Source organism: Chiloscyllium punctatum, chromosome 15, assembly GCF_047496795.1.
Source record: "Chiloscyllium punctatum isolate Juve2018m chromosome 15, sChiPun1.3, whole genome shotgun sequence".
Taxonomy (NCBI): domain Eukaryota; kingdom Metazoa; phylum Chordata; class Chondrichthyes; order Orectolobiformes; family Hemiscylliidae; genus Chiloscyllium; species Chiloscyllium punctatum.
The window spans coordinates 10,365,585-10,388,520 of NC_092753.1; the positions used below are offsets into that span (position 1 = coordinate 10,365,585).

General features: G+C 56.2%; 1 protein-coding gene and 1 long non-coding RNA gene across 2 annotated transcripts in view; both read right to left on the reverse strand.

Moving 5' to 3' along the window:
• cog3 (component of oligomeric golgi complex 3) overlaps window positions 1-22,936 on the reverse strand; it is a 522,289-nt gene that overhangs the window by 159,079 nt on the left and 340,274 nt on the right. The gene's annotated exons all lie outside the window — the stretch shown is intronic.
• LOC140486046 (uncharacterized) lies at window positions 242-22,893 on the reverse strand. The gene is made up of 4 exons (XR_011962514.1): window positions 22,783-22,893; window positions 21,474-21,558; window positions 4,601-4,672; window positions 242-1,156 (listed from the first exon to the last, which is right to left on the reverse strand). It is a non-coding gene; the product is annotated as an uncharacterized lncRNA (long non-coding RNA).

The following is a 22,936-nucleotide window of genomic DNA, read 5'->3' on the forward strand; positions in this document are numbered from 1 at the left end:
ACACTCCCAGGGACAGGGACAGCACGGGGTTAGATACAGAGTAAAGCTCCCTCTAACACTGTCCCCCATCAAACACTCCCAGGGACAGGGACAGCACGGGGTTAGATACAGAGTAAAGCTCCCTCTACACTGTCCCCCATCAAACACTCCCAGGACAGGGACAGCACGGGGTTAGATACAGAGTAAAGCTCCCTCTACACTGTCCCCCATCAAACACTCCCAGGACAGGGACAGCACGGGGTTAGATACAGAGGAAAGCTCCTTCTACACTGTCCCCCAATCAAACACTCCCAGGGACAGGGACAGCACGGGGTTAGATACAGAGTAAAGCTCCCTCTACACTGTCCCCCCATCAAACACTCCCAGGGACAGGGACAGCATGGGGTTAGATACAGAGTAAAGCTCCCTCTACACTGTCCCCCCCATCAAACACTCCCAGGACAGGGACAGCATGGGGTTAGATACAGAGTAAAGCTCCCTCTACACTGTCCCCCCCATCAAACACTCCCAGGGACAGGGACAGCACGGGATTAGATACAGGGTAAAGCTCCCTCTACACTGTCCCCCCCATCAAACACTCCCAGGACAGGGACAGCACGGGGTTAGATACACAGTAAAGCTCCCTCTACACTGTCCCCCCCCATCAAACACTCCCAGGGACAGGGACAGCACGGGATTAGATACAGAGTAAAGCTCCCTCTACACTGTCCCCCCCATCAAACACTCCCAGGGACAGGGACAGCACGGGATTAGATACAGAGTAAAGCTCCCTCTACACTGTCCCCCCCATCAAACACTCCCAGGGACAGGGACAGCACGGGGTTAGATACAGAGTAAAGCTCCCTCTACACTGTCCCCCCCCATCAAACACTCCCAGGACAGGGACAGCATGGGGTTAGATACAGAGTAAAGCTCCCTCTACACTGTCCCCCCCATCAAACACTCCCAGGACAGGGGCAGCATGGGGTTAGATACAGAGTAAAGCTCGCTCTACACTGTCCCCCCATCAAACACTCCCAGGGACAGGGACAGCACAGGGTTGGATAGAGGGGAAAGCACCCTCTACACTGTCAATTCTCAGACTGACCTTCCAGTCCAGCTGCCATCATGAACATTTTGTACGTCGTGTGGAGGAGCAGACGGACCTTTAACAGATCTGGAAGGAGCACACAGTAAACCATCAGGGGGTTTACCCCCACCATCCCCTGTCTGACAACCCCTCCCCGTGACAAGAACCCACCCTCCAACCCACACTGATTCCCCTTTCCCCCTCCCCGGTATTCCCCAGTGCCCAAGTTCCGGCATTCCCCAGGATCCCGCCATCACTAACTCCCATGGTTGGTGTATCTGTGTCTCCAGCTTTCCCACACTCACCCTGTCCAATAGCCCCTCATTTCCAGATACTGTATCCCCCTTTTCCCCACATCTGTGCAGCCCAACCTCTCAGGGCTTTATACCCTCCCCCGAACACTCCCCCCCCCCCACCACCCCCACTGGAACTCCAGGAGCCCTCACAGTTCCCACCCCCAGGATCCCCATCACCCCCTTCCCCCTCCACTCCCACCCTCCAGGATCCCCATCACCCCCTTCCCCCACCCCCCCAGGATCCCCATCACCCCCTTCCCCCTCCATTCCCACCCCCAGGATCCCCATCACCCCCTTCCCCCTCCACTCCCACCCTCCAGGATCCCCATCACCCCCTTCCCCCACCCCCCCAGGATCCCCATCACCCCCTTCCCCCTCCACCCCCACCCCCCAGGATCCCCATCACCCCCTTCCCCCTCCACTCCCACCCCCCCAGGATCCCCATCACCCCCTTCCCCCTCCACCCCCACCCCCCCAGGATCCCCATCACCCCCTTCCCCCTCCACTCCCACCCCCAGGATCCCCATCACCCCCTTCCCCCTCCACCCCCACCCCCCAGGATCCCCATCACCCCCTTCCCCCTCCACTCCCACCCCCCCAGGATCCCCATCACCCCCTTCCCCCTCCACCCCCACCCCCCCAGGATCCCCATCACCCCCTTCCCCCTCCACTCCCACCCCCCCAGGATCCCCATCACCCCCTTCCCCCTCCACTCCCACCCCCCAGGATCCCTATCACCCCCTTCCCCCTCCACTCCCACCCCCAGGATCCCCATCACCCCCTTCCCCCTCCACCCCCACCCCCCAGGACACCCATCACCCCCTTCCCCCTCCACTCCCACCCCCAGGATCCCCATCACCCCCTTCCCCCTCCATTCCCACCCCCAGGATCCCCATCACCCCCTTCCCCCTCCACCCCCACCCCCAGGATCCCCATCACCCCCTTCCCCCTCCACCCCCACCCCCCCAGGATCCCCATCACCCCCTTCCCCCTCCATTCCCACCCCCCCCCAGGATCCCATCACCCCCTTCCCCCTCCACCCCCACCCTCCAGGATCCCAATCACCCCTCCACTCCCACCCCCCAGGATCCCCATCATCCCCTTCCCCCTCCACCCCCACCCCCCAGGATCCCCATCACCCCCTTCCCCCTCCACCCCCACCCCCAGGATCCCCATCATCCCCTTCCCCCTCCACCCCCACCTCCCAGGATCCCCATCACCCCCTTCCCCCTCCACTCCCACCCTCCAGGATCCCCATCACCCCCTTCCCCCACCCCCCCAGGATCCCCATCACCCCCTTCCCCCTCCATTCCCACCCCCAGGATCCCCATCACCCCCTTCCCCCTCCACTCCCACCCTCCAGGATCCCCATCACCCCCTTCCCCCACCCCCCCAGGATCCCCATCACCCCCTTCCCCTCCACCCCCACCCCCCAGGATCCCCATCACCCCCTTCCCCCTCCACTCCCACCCCCCCCAGGATCCCCATCACCCCCTTCCCCCTCCACTCCCACCCCCAGGATCCCCATCACCCCCTTCCCCCTCCATTCCCACCCCCAGGATCCCCATCACCCCCCTTCCCCCTCCACCCCCACCCCCAGGATCCCCATCACCCCCTTCCCCCTCCACCCCCACCCCCAGGATCCCCATCACCCCCTTCCCCCTCCACTCCCACCCCCCCAGGATCCCCATCACCCCCTTCCCCCTCCACTCCCACCCCCAGGATCCCCATCACCCCCTTCCCCCTCCACTCCCACCCCCAGGATCCCCATCACCCCCTTCCCCCTCCATTCCCACCCCCAGGATCCCCATCACCCCCTTCCCCCTCCACCCCCACCCCCAGGATCCCCATCACCCCCTTCCCCCTCCACCCCCACCCCCCCAGGATCCCCATCACCCCCTTCCCCCTCCATTCCCACCCCCCCCAGGATCCCCATCACCCCCTTCCCCCTCCACCCCCACCCTCCAGGATCCCAATCACCCCTCCACTCCCACTCCCCAGGATCCCCATCCCCCCCTTCCCCCTCCACTCCCACTCCCCAGGATCCCCATCACCCCCTTCCCCCACCCCCCCAGGATCCCCATCACCCCCTTCCCCCTCCACCCCCACCCCCCAGGATCCCCATCACCCCCTTCCCCCTCCACTCCCACCCCCCCAGGATCCCCATCACCCCCTTCCCCCTCCACCCCCACCCCCCAGGATCCCCATCACCCCCTTCCCCCTCCACTCCCACCCCCCCAGGATCCCCATCACCCCCTTCCCCCTCCACCCCCACCCCCCAGGATCCCCATCACCCCCTTCCCCCTCCACTCCCACCCCCAGGATGCCCATCCCCCCCTTCCCCCTCCATTCCCACCCCCAGGATCCCCATCACCCCCTTCCCCCTCCACCCCCACCCCCAGGATTCCCCATTCCACCCCTTCCCCCTCCCCCTCCACCCCCACCCCCCCAGGATCCCCATCACCCCCTTCCCCCTCCATTCCCCACCCCCCCCAGGATCCCCATCACCCCCTTCCCCCTCCACCCCCACCCTCCAGGATCCCAATCACCCCTCCACTCCCACTCCCCAGGATCCCCATCATCCCCTTCCCCCTCCACCCCCACCCCCCAGGATCCCCATCACCCCCTTCCCCCTCCACCCCCACCCCTAGGATCCCCATCATCCCCTTCCCCCTCCACCCCCACCTCCCAGGATCCCCATCACCCCCTTCCCCCTCCACTCCCACCCTCCAGGATCCCCATCACCCCCTTCCCCCACCCCCCCAGGATCCCCATCACCCCCTTCCCCCTCCATTCCCACCCCCAGGATCCCCATCACCCCCTTCCCCCTCCACTCCCACCCCCCAGGATGCCCATCACCCCCTTCCCCCTCCACTCCCACCCCCCCAGGATCCCCATCACCCCCTTCCCCCTCCACCCCCACCCCCCCAGGATCCCCATCACCCCCTTCCCCCTCCATTCCCACCCCCCCCAGGATCCCCATCACCCCCTTCCCCCTCCACCCCCACCCTCCAGGATCCCAATCACCCCTCCACTCCCACTCCCCAGGATCCCCATCACCCCCTTCCCCCTCCACCCCCACCCTCCAGGATCCCAATCACCCCTCCACTCCCACCCCCCAGGATCCCCATCATCCCCTTCCCCCTCCACCCCCACCTCCCAGGATCCCATCACCACTGCTCCCCCACCCCCCCAGGGTCCCCCCCACCCCCATTCCCCCACCACAAACACTCACATCCAAACCCGAGAGAGACGATGAAGACCAAGGTGAAGATCACCAGGAACGTGATGTCTGTCTCCAGAATTCCTGTGGGAGGGGGAGACAGAGCAGCCATGAGGGAATGTCCACAGGGAGGCTTAGAGTGATAGGGGAAAGATTTATATTGGACCGAAGAGGCAATCCTTTCACACAGGGGGTGGTGTGGGTATGGACTGGGGTACCATTGCCTCACTAACTGCTCACCGGCCCACTCTCTGAGCTCCTTACTCACTGAAGTCCATTTGACCCAAGCTCTGACCCTTTAAAAATATTCTTCCATTTGCAACGAAGTGTCCAATCTCATACTGATAGAGTCATAGTGATAGTACAGCATGGAAACAGACCCTTCGGCCCAACCCGTCCATGCCCACCCAGATATCCCAACCCAATCTAGTCCCACCTGCCAGCACCCGGCCCATATCCCTCCAAACCCTTCCTATTCATATACCCATCCAGATGCCTTTTAAATGCTGTAACTGTACCAGCCTCCACCACATCCTCTGGCAGCTCATTCCATACACGTACCACCCTCTGTGTGAAAAAGTTGCCCCTCAGGTCTCTTTTATATCTTTCCCCTCTCACCCTAAACCTATGCCCTCTAGTTTTGGACTCCCCGACCCCAGGGAAAAGACTTTGCCTATTTATCCTATCCATACCCCTCATGATTTTATAAACCTCTATAAGGTCACCCCTCAGCCTCCGACGCTCCAGGGAAAACAGCCCCAGCCTGTTCAGCCTCTCCCTGTAGCTCAGATCCTCCAACCCTGGCAACATCCTTGTAAATCTTTTCTGAACCTTTTCAAGTTTCACAACATCTTTCCGATAGGAAGGAGACCAGAATTGCACGCAATATTCCAACAGTGGCCTAACCAATGTCCTGTACAGTCGCAACATGACCTCCCAACTCCTGTACTCAATACTCTGACCAATAAAGGAAAGCATACCAAACGCCTTCTTCACTATCCTATCTACCTGCGACTCCACTTTCAAGGAGTTATGAACCTGCACTCCAAGGTCTCTTTGTTCAGCAACACTCCCTCGGACCTTACCATTAAGTGTATAAGTCCTGCTAAGATTTGCTTTCCCAAAATGCAGCACCTCACATTTATCTGAATTAAACTCCATCTGCCATTTCTCAGCCCATTGGCCCATCTGGTCCAGATCCTGTTGTAATCTGAGGGTAACCCTCTTCGCTGTCCACTACACCCTCCAATTTTGGTATCATCTGCAAACTTACTAACTGTACCTCTTATGCTCACATCCAAATCATTTATGTAAATGACAAAAGGTAGAGGGCCCAGCACCGATCCTTGTGGCACTCCACTGGTCACAGGCCTCCAGTCTGAAAAACAACCCTCCACCACCACCCTCTGTCTCCTACTTCCTCACATTATACACAGCCTGCCCGCCCTGCTGCCCATTCACTCAGGTCTGCATCCCACTGCGACCCCGTCTCTCAGCTTTCTGACCAGCCTCTTATCGTTCTAGCAGGAGGGTCAGTCTTGCTGTTTCCCCCCAAGCCACTCATTCTAAGCAGCACTGACCCCCCTGTTGGCAGTCCCCCTGTTCACTGCCTTGCCACCTTGGAAAATGCCCTGTTTATGCACCCTGCTTCTTAACCTCTCCTTTATCCACCCTCTCAACTCCTGTCCACCTTTAATGTCGCACCTTTTCAAGGTGAGTTTGAACAAACTCAGGTTTGCTGTGTCTCCCGGCTCCCCTCCACAGGATCCCCCCCACCCCCGCTATCCGAAAGTAGAGCGTTCCCAGGAAACGTTTTGTAAACTGAAATGGTGTAAAATGAAGAAGCATGAATTTACATGGGAAAAACTTCTGGTAAAAGTGAAAATCCTCTTTGGATTTCTTTCAGTGAGTGAAACAGGTACTAATGTAGGTCTTTGTGAAAAGGCAGGTGGGGGAAAGTGAACTTTCCAAAAGCAGGGGATACCTGTATTTCTTTTTAGATCTGATTGATTATTGTCACATGTACCGACATACAGTGAAGTAGTTTGTTGTCCATGCGCATCAGGGTAACACAACAGAGCAAGGAATACAATACTACAGCTGCAGAGAACACACACAGAGAGTAAAGTCAGTATTAAGTTTAAAATTTGGGAGGCCCATTCAGAAGTCCGATAACAGTCAGACTGCATCTTTATCTTGGAGGAGATTCTACTGCTGCAGTGAGAGAGACAGTGAGAGGGAGAGACACAGGGAGAGACACTGAGAGCGACAGTGAGAGCGAGAGACACAGGGAGAGACAGTGAGAGTGAGAGACACAGGGAGAGACAGTGAGAGAGACAGTGAGACCGAGAGAAACAGGGAGAGATAGTGAGAGAAACAGTGAGAGGGAGAGACACAGGGAGAGATAGTGAGAGAGACAGTGAGAGGGAGAGACACAGGGAGAGATAGTGAGAGAGACAGTGAGAGCGAGAGAAACAGGGAGAGATAGTGAGAGAAACAGTGAGAGGGAGAGACACAGGGAGAGATAGTGAGAGAGACAGTGAGAGGGAGAGACACAGGGAGAGACAGTGAGAGAGACAGTGAGAACGAGAGAAACAGGGAGAGATAGTGAGAGAAACAGTGAGAGGGAGAGACACAGGGAGAGATAGTGAGAGAGACAGTGAGAGGGAGAGACACAGGGAGAGATAGTGAGAGAGACAGTGAGAGCGAGAGACACAGGGAGAGACAGTGAGAGAGACAGTGAGAGCGAGAGACACAGGGAGAGACAGTGAGAGAGACAGTGAGAGGGAGAGACACAGGGAGAGATAGTGAGAGAAACAGTGAGAGGGAGAGACACAGGGAGAGATAGTGAGAGAGACAGTGAGAGGGAGAGACACAGGGAGAGACAGTGAGAGAGAGAGAGACACAGGGAGAGATAGTGAGAGAGACAGTGAGAGGGAGAGACACAGGGAGAGACAGTGAGAGAGACAGTGAGAGCGAGAGACACAGGGAGAGACAGTGAGAGAGAGAGACACAGGGAGAGACAGTGAGAGAGAGAGAAACAGGGAGAGACAGTGAGAGAGACAGTGACAGCGAGAGACACAGGGAGAGACAGTGAGAGAAACAGTGAGAGCGAGAGACACAGGGAGAGACAGTGAGAGAGACAGTGAGAGCGAGAGACACAGGGAGAGACAGTGAGAGAGACAGTGAGAGCGAGAGACACAGGGAGAGACAGTGAGAGAGACAGTGAGAGCGAGAGACACAGGGAGAGACAGTGAGAGAGACAGTGAGAGCGAGAGACACAGGGAGAGACAGTGAGAGAAACAGTGAGAGGGAGAGACACAGGGAGAGACAGTGAGAGAAACTGTGAGAGCGAGAGATACAGGGAGAGACGGTGAGAGAAACAGTGAGAGCGAGAGACACAGGGAGAGACAGTGAGAGAGAGACACAGGGAGAGACAGTGAGAGAAACAGTGAGAGCGAGAGACACAGGGAGAGACAGTGAGAGAGAGAGAGACACAGGGAGAGACAGTGAGAGTGAGAGACACAGGGAGAGACAGTGAGAGAGAGACACAGGGAGAGACCGTGAGAGTAAGAGAGACACAGGGAGAGACAGTGAGAGTGAGAGACACAGGGAGAGACAGTGAGAGTGAGAGAGACACAGGGAGAGACAGTGAGAGCGACAGTGAGAAAGAGACACAGGGAGAGACAGTGAGAGAGAGAGACACAGGGAGAGACTGTGAGAGAGAGAGACACAGGGAGAGACAGTGAGAGTGAGAGAGACACAGGGAGAGACAGTGAGAGAAACAGGGAGAGACAGTGAGAGTGAGAGACAGGGAGAGACAGTGAGAGAGAGACACAGGGAGAGACTGTGAGAGAGAGAGAGAGACACAGGGAGAGGCAGTGAGAGAGAGAGACACAGTGAGAGACAGTCAGAGTGAGAGACACACAGGGAGAGACAGTGAGAGAGAGAGAGACACAGGGAGAGACAGTGAGAGAGAGAGAGACACAGGGAGAGACAGTGAGAGTGAGAGACACAGGGAGAGACAGTGAGAGAGAGACACAGGGAGAGACCGTGAGAGTAAGAGAGACACAGGGAGAGACAGTGAGAGTGAGAGACACAGGGAGAGACAGTGAGAGAGACAGTGAGACCGAGAGAAACAGGGAGAGATAGTGAGAGAAACAGTGAGAGGGAGAGACACAGGAAGAGATAGTGAGAGAGACAGTGAGAGGGAGAGACACAGGGAGAGACAGTGAGAGAGACAGTGAGAAGGAGAGAAACAGGGAGAGGGAGAGACATAGGGAGAGATAGTGAGAGAGACAGTGAGAGGGAGAGACACAGGGAGAGATAGTGAGAGAGACAGTGAGAGCGAGAGACACAGGGAGAGACAGTGAGAGAGACAGTGAGAGCGAGAGACACAGGGAGAGACAGTGAGAGAGACAGTGAGAGGGAGAGACACAGGGAGAGATAGTGAGAGAAACAGTGAGAGGGAGAGACACAGGGAGAGATAGTGAGAGAGACAGTGAGAGGGAGAGACACAGGGAGAGATAGTGAGAGAGACAGTGAGAGGGAGAGACACAGGGAGAGATAGTGAGAGAGACAGTGAGAGGGAGAGACACAGGGAGAGACAGTGAGAGAGAGAGAGACACAGGGAGAGACAGTGAAAGTGAGAGACACAGGGAGAGACAGTGAGAGAAACAGGGAGAGATAGTGAGAGAGACAGTGAGAGCGAGAGACACAGGGAGAGATAGTGAGAGAGACAGTGAGAGGGAGAGACACAGGGAGAGACAGTGAGAGAGACAGTGAGAGCGAGAGACACAGGGAGAGACAGTGAGAGAGACAGTGAGAACGAGAGACACAGGGAGAGACAGTGAGAGAAACAGTGAGAGCGAGAGACACAGGGAGAGACAGTGAGAGAGAGAGAGACACAGGGAGAGACAGTGAGAGTGAGAGACACAGGGAGAGACAGTGAGAGAAACAGTGAGAGCGAGAGACACAGGGAGAGATAGTGAGAGAAACAGTGAGAGCGAGAGACACAGGGAGAGACAGTGAGAGAGAGAGACACAGGGAGAGACAGTGAGAGAGAGAGAAACAGGGAGAGACAGTGAGAGAGACAGTGAGAGCGAGAGACACAGGGAGAGACAGTGAGAGAAACAGTGAGAGCGAGAGACACAGGGAGAGACAGTGAGAGAGACAGTGAGAGCGAGAGACACAGGGAGAGACAGTGAGAGAAACAGTGAGAGCGAGAGACACAGGGAGAGACAGTGAGAGAAACAGTGAGAGCGAGAGACACAGGGAGAGACAGTGAGAGAGACAGTGAGAGCGAGAGACACAGGGAGAGACAGTGAGAGCGAGAGACACAGGGAGAGACAGGGAGAGACAGTGAGAGAAACAGTGAGAGGGAGAGACACAGGGAGAGACAGTGAGAGAGAGAGAGACACAGGGAGAGACAGTGAGAGTGAGAGACACAGGGAGAGACAGTGAGAGAGAGACACAGGGAGAGACAGTGAGAGAGAGAGAGACACAGGGAGAGACAGTGAGAGTGAGAGACACAGGGAGAAACAGTGAGAGCGAGAGACACAGGGAGAGACAGTGAGAGAGACAGTGAGAGCGAGAGACACAGGGAGAGACAGTGACAGAGAGAGAGACACAGGGAGAGACAGTGAGAGTGAGAGACACAGGGAGAGACAGTGAGAGAGAGACACAGGGAGAGACAGTGAGAGAGAGAGAGACACAGGGAAAGACAGTGAGAGTGAGAGACACAGGGAGAGACAGTGAGAGAGAGAGAGACACAGGGAGAGACAGTGAAAGTGAGAGACACAGGGAGAGACAGTGAGAGAAACAGTGAGAGGGAGAGACACAGGGAGAGATAGTGAGAGAAACAGTGAGAGGGAGAGACACAGGGAGAGATAGTGAGAGAGACAGTGAGAGGGAGAGACACAGGGAGAGACAGTGAGAGAGAGAGAGACACAGGGAGAGACAGTGAAAGTGAGAGACACAGGGAGAGACAGTGAGAGAGAGAGACACACAGGGAGAGACAGTGAAAGTGAGAGACACAGGGAGAGATAGTGAGAGAAACAGTGAGAGCGAGAGACACAGGGAGAGATAGTGAGAGAAACAGTGAGAGCGAGAGACACAGGGAGAGACAGTGAGAGAAACAGTGAGAGGGAGAGACACAGGGAGAGATAGTGAGAGAGACAGTGAGAGGGAGAGACACAGGGAGAGACAGTGAGAGAGACAGTGAGAGCGAGAGACACAGGGAGAGACAGTGAGAGAGACAGTGAGAGGGAGAGACACAGGGAGAGATAGTGAGAGAGACAGTGAGAGGGAGAGACACAGGGAGAGACAGTGAGAGAGACAGTGAGAGCGAGAGACACAGGGAGAGACAGTGAGAGAGACAGTGAGAACGAGAGACACAGGGAGAGACAGTGAGAGAGAGAGAGACACAGGGAGAGACAGTGAGAGTGAGAGACATAGGGAGAGACAGTGAGAGAGACAGTGAGAGCGAGAGACACAGGGAGAGACAGTGAGAGAGACAGTGAGAACGAGAGACACAGGGAGAGACAGTGAGAGAGAGAGAGACACAGGGAGAGACAGTGAGAGTGAGAGACACAGGGAGAGACAGTGAGAGAGAGACACAGGGAGAGACCGTGAGAGTAAGAGAGACACAGGGAGAGACAGTGAGAGTGAGAGACACAGGGAGAGACAGTGAGAGAGACAGTGAGACCGAGAGAAACAGGGAGAGATAGTGAGAGAAACAGTGAGAGGGAGAGACACAGGGAGAGATAGTGAGAGAGACAGTGAGAGGGAGAGACACAGGGAGAGACAGTGAGAGAGACAGTGAGAATGAGAGAAACAGGGAGAGATAGTGAGAGAAACAGTGAGAGGGAGAGACACAGGGAGAGATAGTGAGAGAGACAGTGAGAGGGAGAGACACAGGGAGAGATAATGAGAGAGACAGTGAGAGCGAGAGACACAGGGAGAGACAGTGAGAGAGACAGTGAGAGGGAGAGACACAGGGAGAGATAGTGAGAGAAACAGTGAGAGCGAGAGACACAGGGAGAGATAGTGAGAGAAACAGTGAGAGGGAGAGACACAGGGAGAGATAGTGAGAGAGACAGTGAGAGGGAGAGACACAGGGAGAGACAGTGAGAGAGAGAGAGACACAGGGAGAGATAGTGAGAGAGACAGTGAGAGGGAGAGACACAGGGAGAGACAGTGAGAGAGAGAGAGACACAGGGAGAGACAGTGAAAGTGAGAGACACAGGGAGAGACAGTGAGAGAAACAGTGAGAGCGAGAGACACAGGGAGAGATAGTGAGAGAAACAGTGAGAGCGAGAGACACGGGGAGAGACAGTGAGAGAAACAGTGAGAGGGAGAGACACAGGGAGAGATAGTGAGAGAGACAGTGAGAGCGAGAGACACAGGGAGAGATAGTGAGAGAGAGAGACACAGGGAGAGACAGTGAGAGACAGTGAGAGCGAGAGACACAGGGAGAGACAGTGAGAGAGACAGTGAGAACGAGAGACACAGGGAGAGACAGTGAGAGAAACAGTGAGAGCGAGAGACACAGGGAGAGACAGTGAGAGAGAGAGAGACACAGGGAGAGACAGTGAGAGTGAGAGACACAGGGAGAGACAGTGAGAGAAACAGTGAGAGCGAGAGACACAGGGAGAGATAGTGAGAGAAACAGTGAGAGCGAGAGACACAGGGAGAGATAGTGAGAGAGACAGTGAGAGGGAGAGACACAGGGAGAGACAGTGAGAGAAACAGTGAGAGCGAGAGACACAGGGAGAGACAGTGAGAGAGACAGTGAGAGCGAGAGACACAGGGAGAGACAGTGAGAGAGAGAGACACAGGGAGAGACAGTGAGAGAGAGAGAAACAGGGAGAGACAGTGAGAGAGACAGTGAGAGCGAGAGACACAGGGAGAGACAGTGAGAGAAACAGTGAGAGCGAGAGACACAGGGAGAGACAGTGAGAGCGAGAGACACAGGGAGAGACAGTGAGAGAGACAGTGAGAGCGAGAGACACAGGGAGAGACAGTGAGAGAGACAGTGAGAGCGAGAGACACAGGGAGAGACAGTGAGAGAGACAGTGAGAGCGAGAGACACAGGGAGAGACAGTGAGAGAAACAGTGAGAGGGAGAGACACAGGGAGAGACAGTGAGAGAAACAGTGAGAGCGAGAGACACAGGGAGAGACAGTGAGAGAGAGAGAGACACAGGGAGAGACAGTGAGAGTGAGAGACACAGGGAGAGACAGTGAGAGAAACAGTGAGAGCGAGAGACACAGGGAGAGACAGTGAGAGAGAGAGAGACACAGGGAGAGACAGTGAGAGTGAGAGACACAGGGAGAGACAGTGAGAGAGAGACACAGGGAGAGACCGTGAGAGTAAGAGAGACACAGGGAGAGACAGTGAGAGTGAGATACACAGGGAGAGACAGTGAGAGTGAGAGACACAGGGAGAGACAGTGAGAGTGAGAGAGACACAGGGAGAGACAGTGAGAGCGACAGTGAGAAAGAAACACAGGGACAGACAGTGAGAGAGAGAGAGAGAGACAGTGAGAGTGAGAGAGACAGGGAGAGACAGTGAGAGTGAGAGAGACACAGGGAGAGACAGTGAGAGAGAGAGACACAGGGAGAGACTGTGAGAGAGAGAGACACAGGGAGAGACAGTGAGAGTGAGAGAGACACAGGGAGAGACAGTGAGAGAAACAGGGAGAGACAGTGAGAGTGAGAGACAGGGAGAGACAGTGAGAGAGAGACACAGGGAGAGACTGTGAGAGAGAGAGAGAGACAGAGGGAGAGGCAGTGAGAGAGAGAGACACAGTGAGAGACAGTCAGAGTGAGAGACACACAGGGAGAGACAGTGAGAGAGAGAGAGACACAGGGAGAGGCAGTGAGAGTGAGAGAAACAGGGAGAGACAGTGAGAGAGAGAGACACACAGGGAGAGACAGTGAGAGTGAGAGACACAGGGAGAAACAGTGAGAGCGAGAGACACAGGGAGAGACAGTGAGAGAGAGAGAGACACAGGGAGAGACAGTGAGAGTGAGAGACACAGGGAGAGACAGTGAGAGAGAGACACAGGGAGAGACCGTGAGATTAAGAGAGACACAGGGAGAGACAGTGAGTGTGAGAGACACAGGGAGAGACAGTGAGAGAGACAGTGAGACCGAGAGAAACAGGGAGAGATAGTGAGAGAAACAGTGAGAGGGAGAGACACAGGGAGAGATAGTGAGAGAGACAGTGAGAGGGAGAGACACAGGGAGAGACAGTGAGAGAGACAGTGAGAACGAGAGAAACAGGGAGAGATAGTGAGAGAAACAGTGAGAGGGAGAGACATAGGGAGAGATAGTGAGAGAGACAGTGAGAGGGAGAGACACAGGGAGAGATAGTGAGAGAGACAGTGAGAGCGAGAGACACAGGGAGAGACAGTGAGAGCGAGAGACACAGGGAGAGACAGTGAGAGAGACAGTGAGAAGGAGAGACACAGGGAGAGATAGTGAGAGAAACAGTGAGAGGGAGAGACACAGGGAGAGATAGTGAGAGAGACAGTGAGAGGGAGAGACACAGGGAGAGACAGTGAGAGAGAGAGAGACACAGGGAGAGACAGTGAGAGAGAGAGAAACAGGGAGAGACCGTGAGAGAGACAGTGAGAGCGAGAGACACAGGGAGAGACAGTGAGAGAAACAGTGAGAGGGAGAGACACAGGGAGAGATAGTGAGAGAAACAGTGAGAGGGAGAGACACAGGGAGAGATAGTGAGAGAGACAGTGAGAGGGAGAGACACAGGGAGAGACAGTGAGAGAGAGAGAGACACAGGGAGAGACAGTGAAAGTGAGAGACACAGGGAGAGACAGTGAGAGAAACAGTGAGAGCGAGAGACACGGAGAGATAGTGAGAGAAACAGTGAGAGCGAGAGACACGGGGAGAGACAGTGAGGGAAAAAGTGAGAGGGAGAGACACAGGGAGAGATAGTGAGAGAGACAGTGAGAGCGAGAGACACAGGGAGAGACAGTGAGAGAGACAGTGAGAGCGAGAGACACAGGGAGAGACAGTGAGAGAGACAGTGAGGACGAGAGACACAGGGAGAGACAGTGAGAGAAACAGTGAGAGCGAGAGACACAGGGAGAGACAGTGAGAGAGAGAGAGACACAGGGAGAGACAGTGAGAGTGAGAGACACAGGGAGAGACAGTGAGAGAAACAGTGAGAGCGAGAGACACAGGGAGAGATAGTGAGAGAAACAGTGAGAGCGAGAGACACAGGGAGAGACAGTGAGAGAGACAGTGAGAGGGAGAGACACAGGGAGAGACAGTGAGAGAGACAGTGAGAGCGAGAGACACAGGGAGAGACAGTGAGAGAGAGAGACACAGGGAGAGACAGTGAGAGAGACAGTGAGAGCGAGAGACACAGGGAGAGACAGTGAGAGAGACAGTGAGAGCGAGAGAAACAGGGAGAGACAGTGAGAGAGACAGTGAGAGCGAGAGACACAGGGAGAGACAGTGAGAGAGACAGTGAGAGCGAGAGACACAGGGAGAGACAGTGAGAGAGAGAGACACAGGGAGAGACAGTGAGAGAGAGAGAAACAGGGAGAGACAGTGAGAGAGACAGTGAGAGCGAGAGACACAGGGAGAGACAGTGAGAGAAACAGTGAGAGCGAGAGACACAGGGAGAGACAGTGAGAGAGACAGTGAGAGCGAGAGACACAGGGAGAGACAGTGAGAGAGGCAGTGAGAGCGAGAGACACAGGGAGAGACAGTGAGAGAGACAGTGAGAGCGAGAGACACAGGGAGAGACAGTGAGAGAGACAGTGAGAGCGAGAGACACAGGGAGAGACAGTGAGAGAAACAGTGAGAGCGAGAGACACAGGGAGAGACAGTGAGAGAAACAGTGAGAGCGAGAGACACAGGGAGAGACAGTGAGAGAGACAGTGAGAGCGAGAGACACAGGGAGAGACAGTGAGAGAGACAGTGAGAGCGAGAGACACAGGGAGAGACAGTGAGAGAAACAGTGAGAGGGAGAGACACAGGGAGAGACAGTGAGAGAAACAGTGAGAGCGAGAGATACAGGGAGAGACAGTGAGAGAAACAGTGAGAGCGAGAGACACAGGGAGAGACAGTGAGAGAGAGAGAGACACAGGGAGAGACACAGGGAGAGATAGTGAGAGAGAGAGAGACACAGGGAGAGACAGTGAGAGAGAGAGAGACACAGGGAGAGACAGTGAGAGAGAGACACAGGGAGAGACCGTGAGAGTAAGAGAGACACAGGGAGAGACAGTGAGAGTGAGAGACACAGGGAGAGACAGTGAGAGTGAGAGAGACACAGGGAGAGACAGTGAGAGCGACAGCGAGAAAGAGACACAGGGACAGACAGTGAGAGAGAGAGAGAGACAGGGAGAGACAGTGAGAGTGAGAGAGACACAGGGAGAGACAGTGAGAGAGAGAGACACAGGGAGAGACTGTGAGAGAGAGAGACACAGGGAGAGACAGTGAGAGTGAGAGAGACACAGGGAGAGACAGTGAGAGAAACAGGGAGAGACAGTGAGAGTGAGAGACAGGGAGAGACAGTGAGAGAGAGAGAGAGACACAGGGAGAGACTGTGAGAGAGAGAGAGAGACAGAGGGAGAGGCAGTGAGAGAGAGAGACACAGTGAGAGACAGTCAGAGTGAGAGACACACAGGGAGAGACAGTGAGAGAGAGAGAGACACAGGGAGAGGCAGTGAGAGTGAGAGAAACAGGGAGAGACAGTGAGAGAGAGAGACACACAGGGAGAGACAGTGAGAGTGAGAGACACAGGGAGAAACAGTGAGAGCGAGAGACACAGGGAGAGACAGTGAGAGAGAGAGAGACACAGGGAGAGACAGTGAGAGTGAGAGACACAGGGAGAGACAGTGAGAGAGAGACACAGGGAGAGACCGTGAGAGTAAGAGAGACACAGGGAGAGACAGTGAGAGTGAGAGACACAGGGAGAGACAGTGAGAGAGACAGTGAGACCGAGAGAAACAGGGAGAGATAGTGAGAGAAACAGTGAGAGGGAGAGACACAGGGAGAGATAGTGAGAGAGACAGTGAGAGGGAGAGACACAGGGAGAGACAGTGAGAGAGACAGTGAGAACGAGAGAAACAGGGAGAGATAGTGAGAGAAACAGTGAGAGGGAGAGACATAGGGAGAGATAGTGAGAGAGACAGTGAGAGGGAGAGACACAGGGAGAGATAGTGAGAGAGACAGTGAGAGCGAGAGACACAGGGAGAGACAGTGAGAGCGAGAGACACAGGGAGAGACAGTGAGAGAGACAGTGAGAAGGAGAGACACAGGGAGAGATAGTGAGAGAAACAGTGAGAGGGAGAGACACAGGGAGAGATAGTGAGAGAGACAGTGAGAGGGAGAGACACAGGGAGAGACAGTGAGAGAGAGAGAGACACAGGGAGAGACAGTGAGAGAGAGAGAAACAGGGAGAGACAGTGAGAGAGACAGTGAGAGCGAGAGACACAGGGAGAGACAGTGAGAGAAACAGTGAGAGGGAGAGACACAGGGAGAGATAGTGAGAGAAACAGTGAGAGGGAGAGACACAGGGAGAGATAGTGAGAGAGACAGTGAGAGGGAGAGACACAGGGAGAGACAGTGAGAGAGAGAGAGACACAGGGAGAGACAGTGAAAGTGAGAGACACAGGGAGAGACAGTGAGAGAAACAGTGAGAGCGAGAGACACGGAGAGATAGTGAGAGAAACAGTGAGAGCGAGAGACACGGGGAGAGACAGTGAGGGAAAAAGTGAGAGGGAGAGACACAGGGAGAGATAGTGAGAGAGACAGTGAGAGCGAGAGACACAGGGAGAGACAGTGAGAGAGACAGCGAGAGCGAGAGACACAGGGAGAGACAGTGAGAGAGACAGTGAGGACGAGAGACACAGGGAGAGACAGTGAGAGAAACAGTGAGAGCGAGAGACACAGGGAGAGACAGTGAGAGAGAGAGAGACACAGGGAGAGACAGTGAGAGTGAGAGACACAGGGAGAGACAGTGAGAGAAACAGTGAGAGCGAGAGACACAGGGAGAGATAGTGAGAGAAACAGTGAGAGCGAGAGACACAGGGAGAGATAGTGAGAGAGACAGTGAGAGGGAGAGACACAGGGAGAGACAGTGAGAGAGACAGTGAGAGCGAGAGACACAGGGAGAGACAGTGAGAGAGAGAGACACAGGGAGAGACAGTGAGAGAGAGAGAAACAGGGAGAGACAGTGAGAGAGACAGTGAGAGCGAGAGACACAGGGAGAGACAGTGAGAGAGACAGTGAGAGCGAGAGACACAGGGAGAGACAGTGAGAGAGAGAGACACAGGGAGAGACAGTGAGAGAGAGAGAAACAGGGAGAGACAGTGAGAGAGACAGTGAGAGCGAGAGACACAGGGAGAGACAGTGAGAGAAACAGTGAGAGCGAGAGACACAGGGAGAGACAGTGAGAGCGAGAGACACAGGGAGAGACAGTGAGAGAGGCAGTGAGAGCGAGAGACACAGGGAGAGACAGTGAGAGAGACAGTGAGAGCGAGAGACACAGGGAGAGACAGTGAGAGAGACAGTGAGAGCGAGAGACACAGGGAGAGACAGTGAGAGAAACAGTGAGAGCGAGAGACACAGGGAGAGACAGTGAGAGAAACAGTGAGAGCGAGAGACACAGGGAGAGACAGTGAGAGAGACAGTGAGAGCGAGAGACACAGGGAGAGACAGTGAGAGAGACAGTGAGAGCGAGAGACACAGGGAGAGACAGTGAGAGAAACAGTGAGAGGGAGAGACACAGGGAGAGACAGTGAGAGAAACAGTGAGAGCGAGAGATACAGGGAGAGACAGTGAGAGAAACAGTGAGAGCGAGAGACACAGGGAGAGACAGTGAGAGAGAGAGAGACACAGGGAGAGACACAGGGAGAGATAGTGAGAGAGAGAGAGACACAGGGAGAGACAGTGAGAGAGAGAGAGACACAGGGAGAGACAGTGAGAGAGAGACACAGGGAGAGACCGTGAGAGTAAGAGAGACACAGGGAGAGACAGTGAGAGTGAGAGACACAGGGAGAGACAGTGAGAGTGAGAGAGACACAGGGAGAGACAGTGAGAGCGACAGCGAGAAAGAGACACAGGGACAGACAGTGAGAGAGAGAGAGAGACAGGGAGAGACAGTGAGAGTGAGAGAGACACAGGGAGAGACAGTGAGAGAGAGAGACACAGGGAGAGACTGTGAGAGAGAGAGACACAGGGAGAGACAGTGAGAGTGAGAGAGACACAGGGAGAGACAGTGAGAGAAACAGGGAGAGACAGTGAGAGTGAGAGACAGGGAGAGACAGTGAGAGAGAGAGAGAGACACAGGGAGAGGCAGTGAGAGAGAGACACACAGTGAGAGACAGTCAGAGTGAGAGACACACAGGGAGAGACAGTGAGAGAGAGAGAGACACAGGGAGAGGCAGTGAGAGAGAGAGACACAGGGAGAGCCAGTGAGAGTGAGAGAAACAGGGAGAGACAGTGAGAGAGAGAGAGACACACAGGGAGAGACAGTGAGAGAGAGAGAGACACAGGGAGAGACAGTGAGAGTGAGAGACACAGGGAGAGACAGTGAGAGAGAGACACAGGGAGAGACAGTGAGAGAGAGAGAGAGACAGGGAGAGACAGTGAGAGCGAGAGACACAGGGAGAGACAGTGAGGGAGAGACACAGGGAGAGACAGTGAGAGAGACACAGGGAGAGACAGTCAGAGTGAGATACACAGGGACAGACAGTGAGAGAGAGAGAGAGAGACAGGGAGAGACAGTGAGAGTGAGAGAGACAGGGAGAGACAGCGAGAGGGAGAGACAGTGAGAGTGAGTGAGAGACACACAGGGAGAGACAGTGAGAGTGAGAGAGACAGGGAGAGACAGCGAGAGGGAGAGACAGTGAGAGTGAGAGAGAGACACACAGGGAGAGACAGTGAGAGTCAGAGACACGGAGAGACAGTGAGAGAGAGACACACAGGGAGAGACAGTGAGAGTGAGAGAGAGACACACAGGGAGAGACAGTGAGAGTGAGAGACACGGAGAGACAGTGAGTGAGAGACACACAGGGAGAGACAGGGAGAGTGAGAGACACAGGGAGAGACTGTGAGAGAGAGAGACACAGGGAGAGACAGTGAGAGTGAGAGACACAGGTAAACACAGTGAGAGTGAGGGAGAGACAGCGAGAGGGAGAGACAGAGAGAGTGAGGGAGAGACAGCAAGATCGAGAGACACAGGGAGAGACAGTAATTGGTCATGGGTAAACATAGGGGGATGGGTTACTCTTCAGAGGGTTGGTGTGGACTTGTTGGGCCGAATGGTCTGTTTCCACACTTTTGGGATTCTATGACTCAGAGCAGACCAGCCAACGGGATGAGGATGGTATCGTCAGCTCCATGGTAAAATGGCAGCTTTCTGGAGAGTCCCTTTGCCAGTGGGAATAGTCCTGTCTGTACAGAGAGTCTCACACTCTGAGCTATGGTCCTTGAACGTTCAGTGGTGTTACCTTTGGTATATGGCACAACCACTTCTGACCAGCCAGACGGTTCGGTTCATTGTGAGCGGCTCTTTAGCAGTATTCGGTCTGAAGCGTCTGTCTCCCTTCTCGGCCAGGAGTTGGCCGACAGTGTTGGTGCCATCCTTTCCAGGTTCTACAATACCCAACATCCCGGAAAGCACCGTGCCAAACCGAGCAGAAAATTAAACACTGAGGGTGGGGCTCGCTCAGATTCCCAATTTAACCTCACTTCAAACGCACCCCTTGCCACCGCCCCCCGCCCCCCTCTTGTCCCCCCCTCGGGACAAGTCGAAACGATGAGGTGACAGCGCACAAATTAAAACCTGCCCACAATCTGAAATGGAAAGCACTGGAGAAACTCAGCAGCTCTGTACAGAGAGAAACAGAGTTCAGAACCTGAGGATAAATCTCTCAGGCTCCATCCCCCCATTCCCCCCCCACCACCCCCTCACTGATCACTCCCCTCCCCGCTCCCTCCACCCGATCCCTGCTCCCTCCTACCCCTCCCCCTCCCCTCTGTCCCTTCCTCAGTCCCTCCATGCCCCCCTCCTCCTGCTCCCTCCCCCCCTCCTTCCCTCCAGCTGCTCCCTCCTCACGCACCCACTCCATCCCACTCCCTCCCTCCTCACGCATCCTCTCCATCCCACTCCCTCCCTCCTCACGCACCCACTCCATCCCACTCCCTCCCTCCTCACGCACCCTCTCCATCCCACTCCCTCCCTCCTCACGCACCCACTCCATCCCACTCCCTCCCTCCTCACGCACCCTCTCCATCCCACTCCCTCCCTCCTCACGCACCCTCTCCATCCCACTCCCTCCCTCCTCACGCACCCTCTCCATCCCACTCCCTCCCTCCTCACGCACCCACTCCATCCCACTCCCTCCCTCCTCACGCACCCTCTCCATCCCACTCCCCCCCCTCCTCATGCTCCCTCTCAGCTTGGGCCTACTCCCCCAGCTCCTTCCCTCCTCCCACTCCCTCGCTCCTCCTGCTCCCTCCTCACACTCCCCCCTCCCATTGCCTCCTCCCTTACCCTCCCCTACCGTACCCCCTCTCTTGCCCTCCCTATCCCCTCACTCCTCCACTCACTCCCCCTCCCTCCCTGTTCACTCCCCCTCCCACAGACCCCACTCCCCGTCCCTCCCCTCCCGTACACCCCCTCCCTCAGACCCCACTCCCCGTCCCTCCCCTCCCCTCCACCCCCTCCCTCAGACCCCACTCCCCGTCCCTCCCCTCCCGTACACCCCCTCCCTCAGACCCCACGACCAGTCCCTCTCCTCGCTCACCCACCCATCCCCTCCCTCTACCTCTCTCCTCCGTCTCCTTCCCTCACTCCTCCCCTGCTGACCCCCCCCCCCCCCCCCCCCCTCCCCCCACACTCACCAAACTCATCTGCTGAGAAATGTTTGGTCCAGAAGGAGCGGCCATTGGTCAGAGTCATCTCGTAATCCAGCTGTAGGCCTGTGCCCTGTGCCCAGGACAGAGAGAGAGAGACAGAGAGGAGGGGTGGAAAGGTTAGTCACCTCACCCGAGGCTGGAAGAGGGGCACAGGGCAGAGTGGGGGGAGCTGGGAGGGGGGGAGCAGCGCAGAGAGCAGACCTTGCATTGATATAGCACCGGAATGGGGCAGCGATGCGGCTCGGGGGGAGGGAGGTGAGGGGGTGGGGGGGGTGGTTGCCTCCAGTTCTGGGAGAGAGTTCCAGAGTTCAGGGCTGAGGGCAGTGAGGTTACAGTCCCCAACAGCAGAGCGATGGGAATCCGGGCACACTGTGAGGGGTCAGAGGTCACAGAGAGAGGGAGGGGCTGGAGGGGGTGACAGAGATAGGGAGGGGGTGTAGGGACTGGAGGGGGGTTACAGAGATAGGGAGGGGGTGTAGGGGCTGGAGGGGGTTACAGAGATAGGGAGGGGGTGTAGGGACTGGAGGGTGGTTACAGAGATAGGGAGGGGGTGTAGGGGCTGGAGGGGGTTACGGTGATAGGGAGGGGGTGTGGGGGCTGGAGGGGGTTACAGAGATAGGGAGGGGGTGTAGGGGCTGGAGGGGGTTACAGAGATAGGGAGGGGGTGTAGGGGCTGGAGGGGGTTACAGAGATAGGGAGGGGGTGCAGGGGCTGGAGGGGGTTACAGAGATAGGGAGGGGGTGTAGGGACTGGAGGGTGGTTACAGAGATAGGGAGGGGGTGTAGGGGCTGGAGGGGGTTACGGTGATAGGGAGGGGGTGTAGGGGCTGGAGGGGGTTACAGAGATAGGGAGGGGGTTACAGAGATAGGGAGGGGGTGTAGGGGCTGGAGGGGGTTACAGAGATAGGGAGGGGGTGTAGGGGCTGGAGGGGGTTACAGAGATAGGGAGGGGGTGTAGGGGCTGGAGGGGGTTACAGAGATAGGGAGGGGGTGTAGGGGCTGGAGGGGGTGTACAGAGATAGGGAGGGTGTGTAGGGGCTGGAGGGGGTTACAGAGATAGGGAGGGGGTGTAGGGGCTGGAGGGGGTTACAGAGATAGGGAGGGGGTGTAAGGGTTGGAGGGGGTTACAGAGATAGGGAGGGGGTGTAGGGACTGGAGGGGGTTACAGAGATAGGGAGGGGTGTAGGGGTTGGAGGGGGTTACAGAGATAGGGAGGGGGTGGTGGGGCTGATACGGAGTGGGGAACGAGGGTAGGATGGGGCGAGGGGTCCGTGTGTACCTGCTCAGTGACCTACCCCACACTTGCTCAGGGCGATGTACCACCATCGCTCGCGGACCGAGCGAAATCCTCGTCCCCCCAGGCAGCTCAAATAACTCCTCAGACCCTCCTCCTGGACCTGCCCAGACAGACAGACAGAGGGAGGGAGTTAACATCCAGACAGGAGTAGA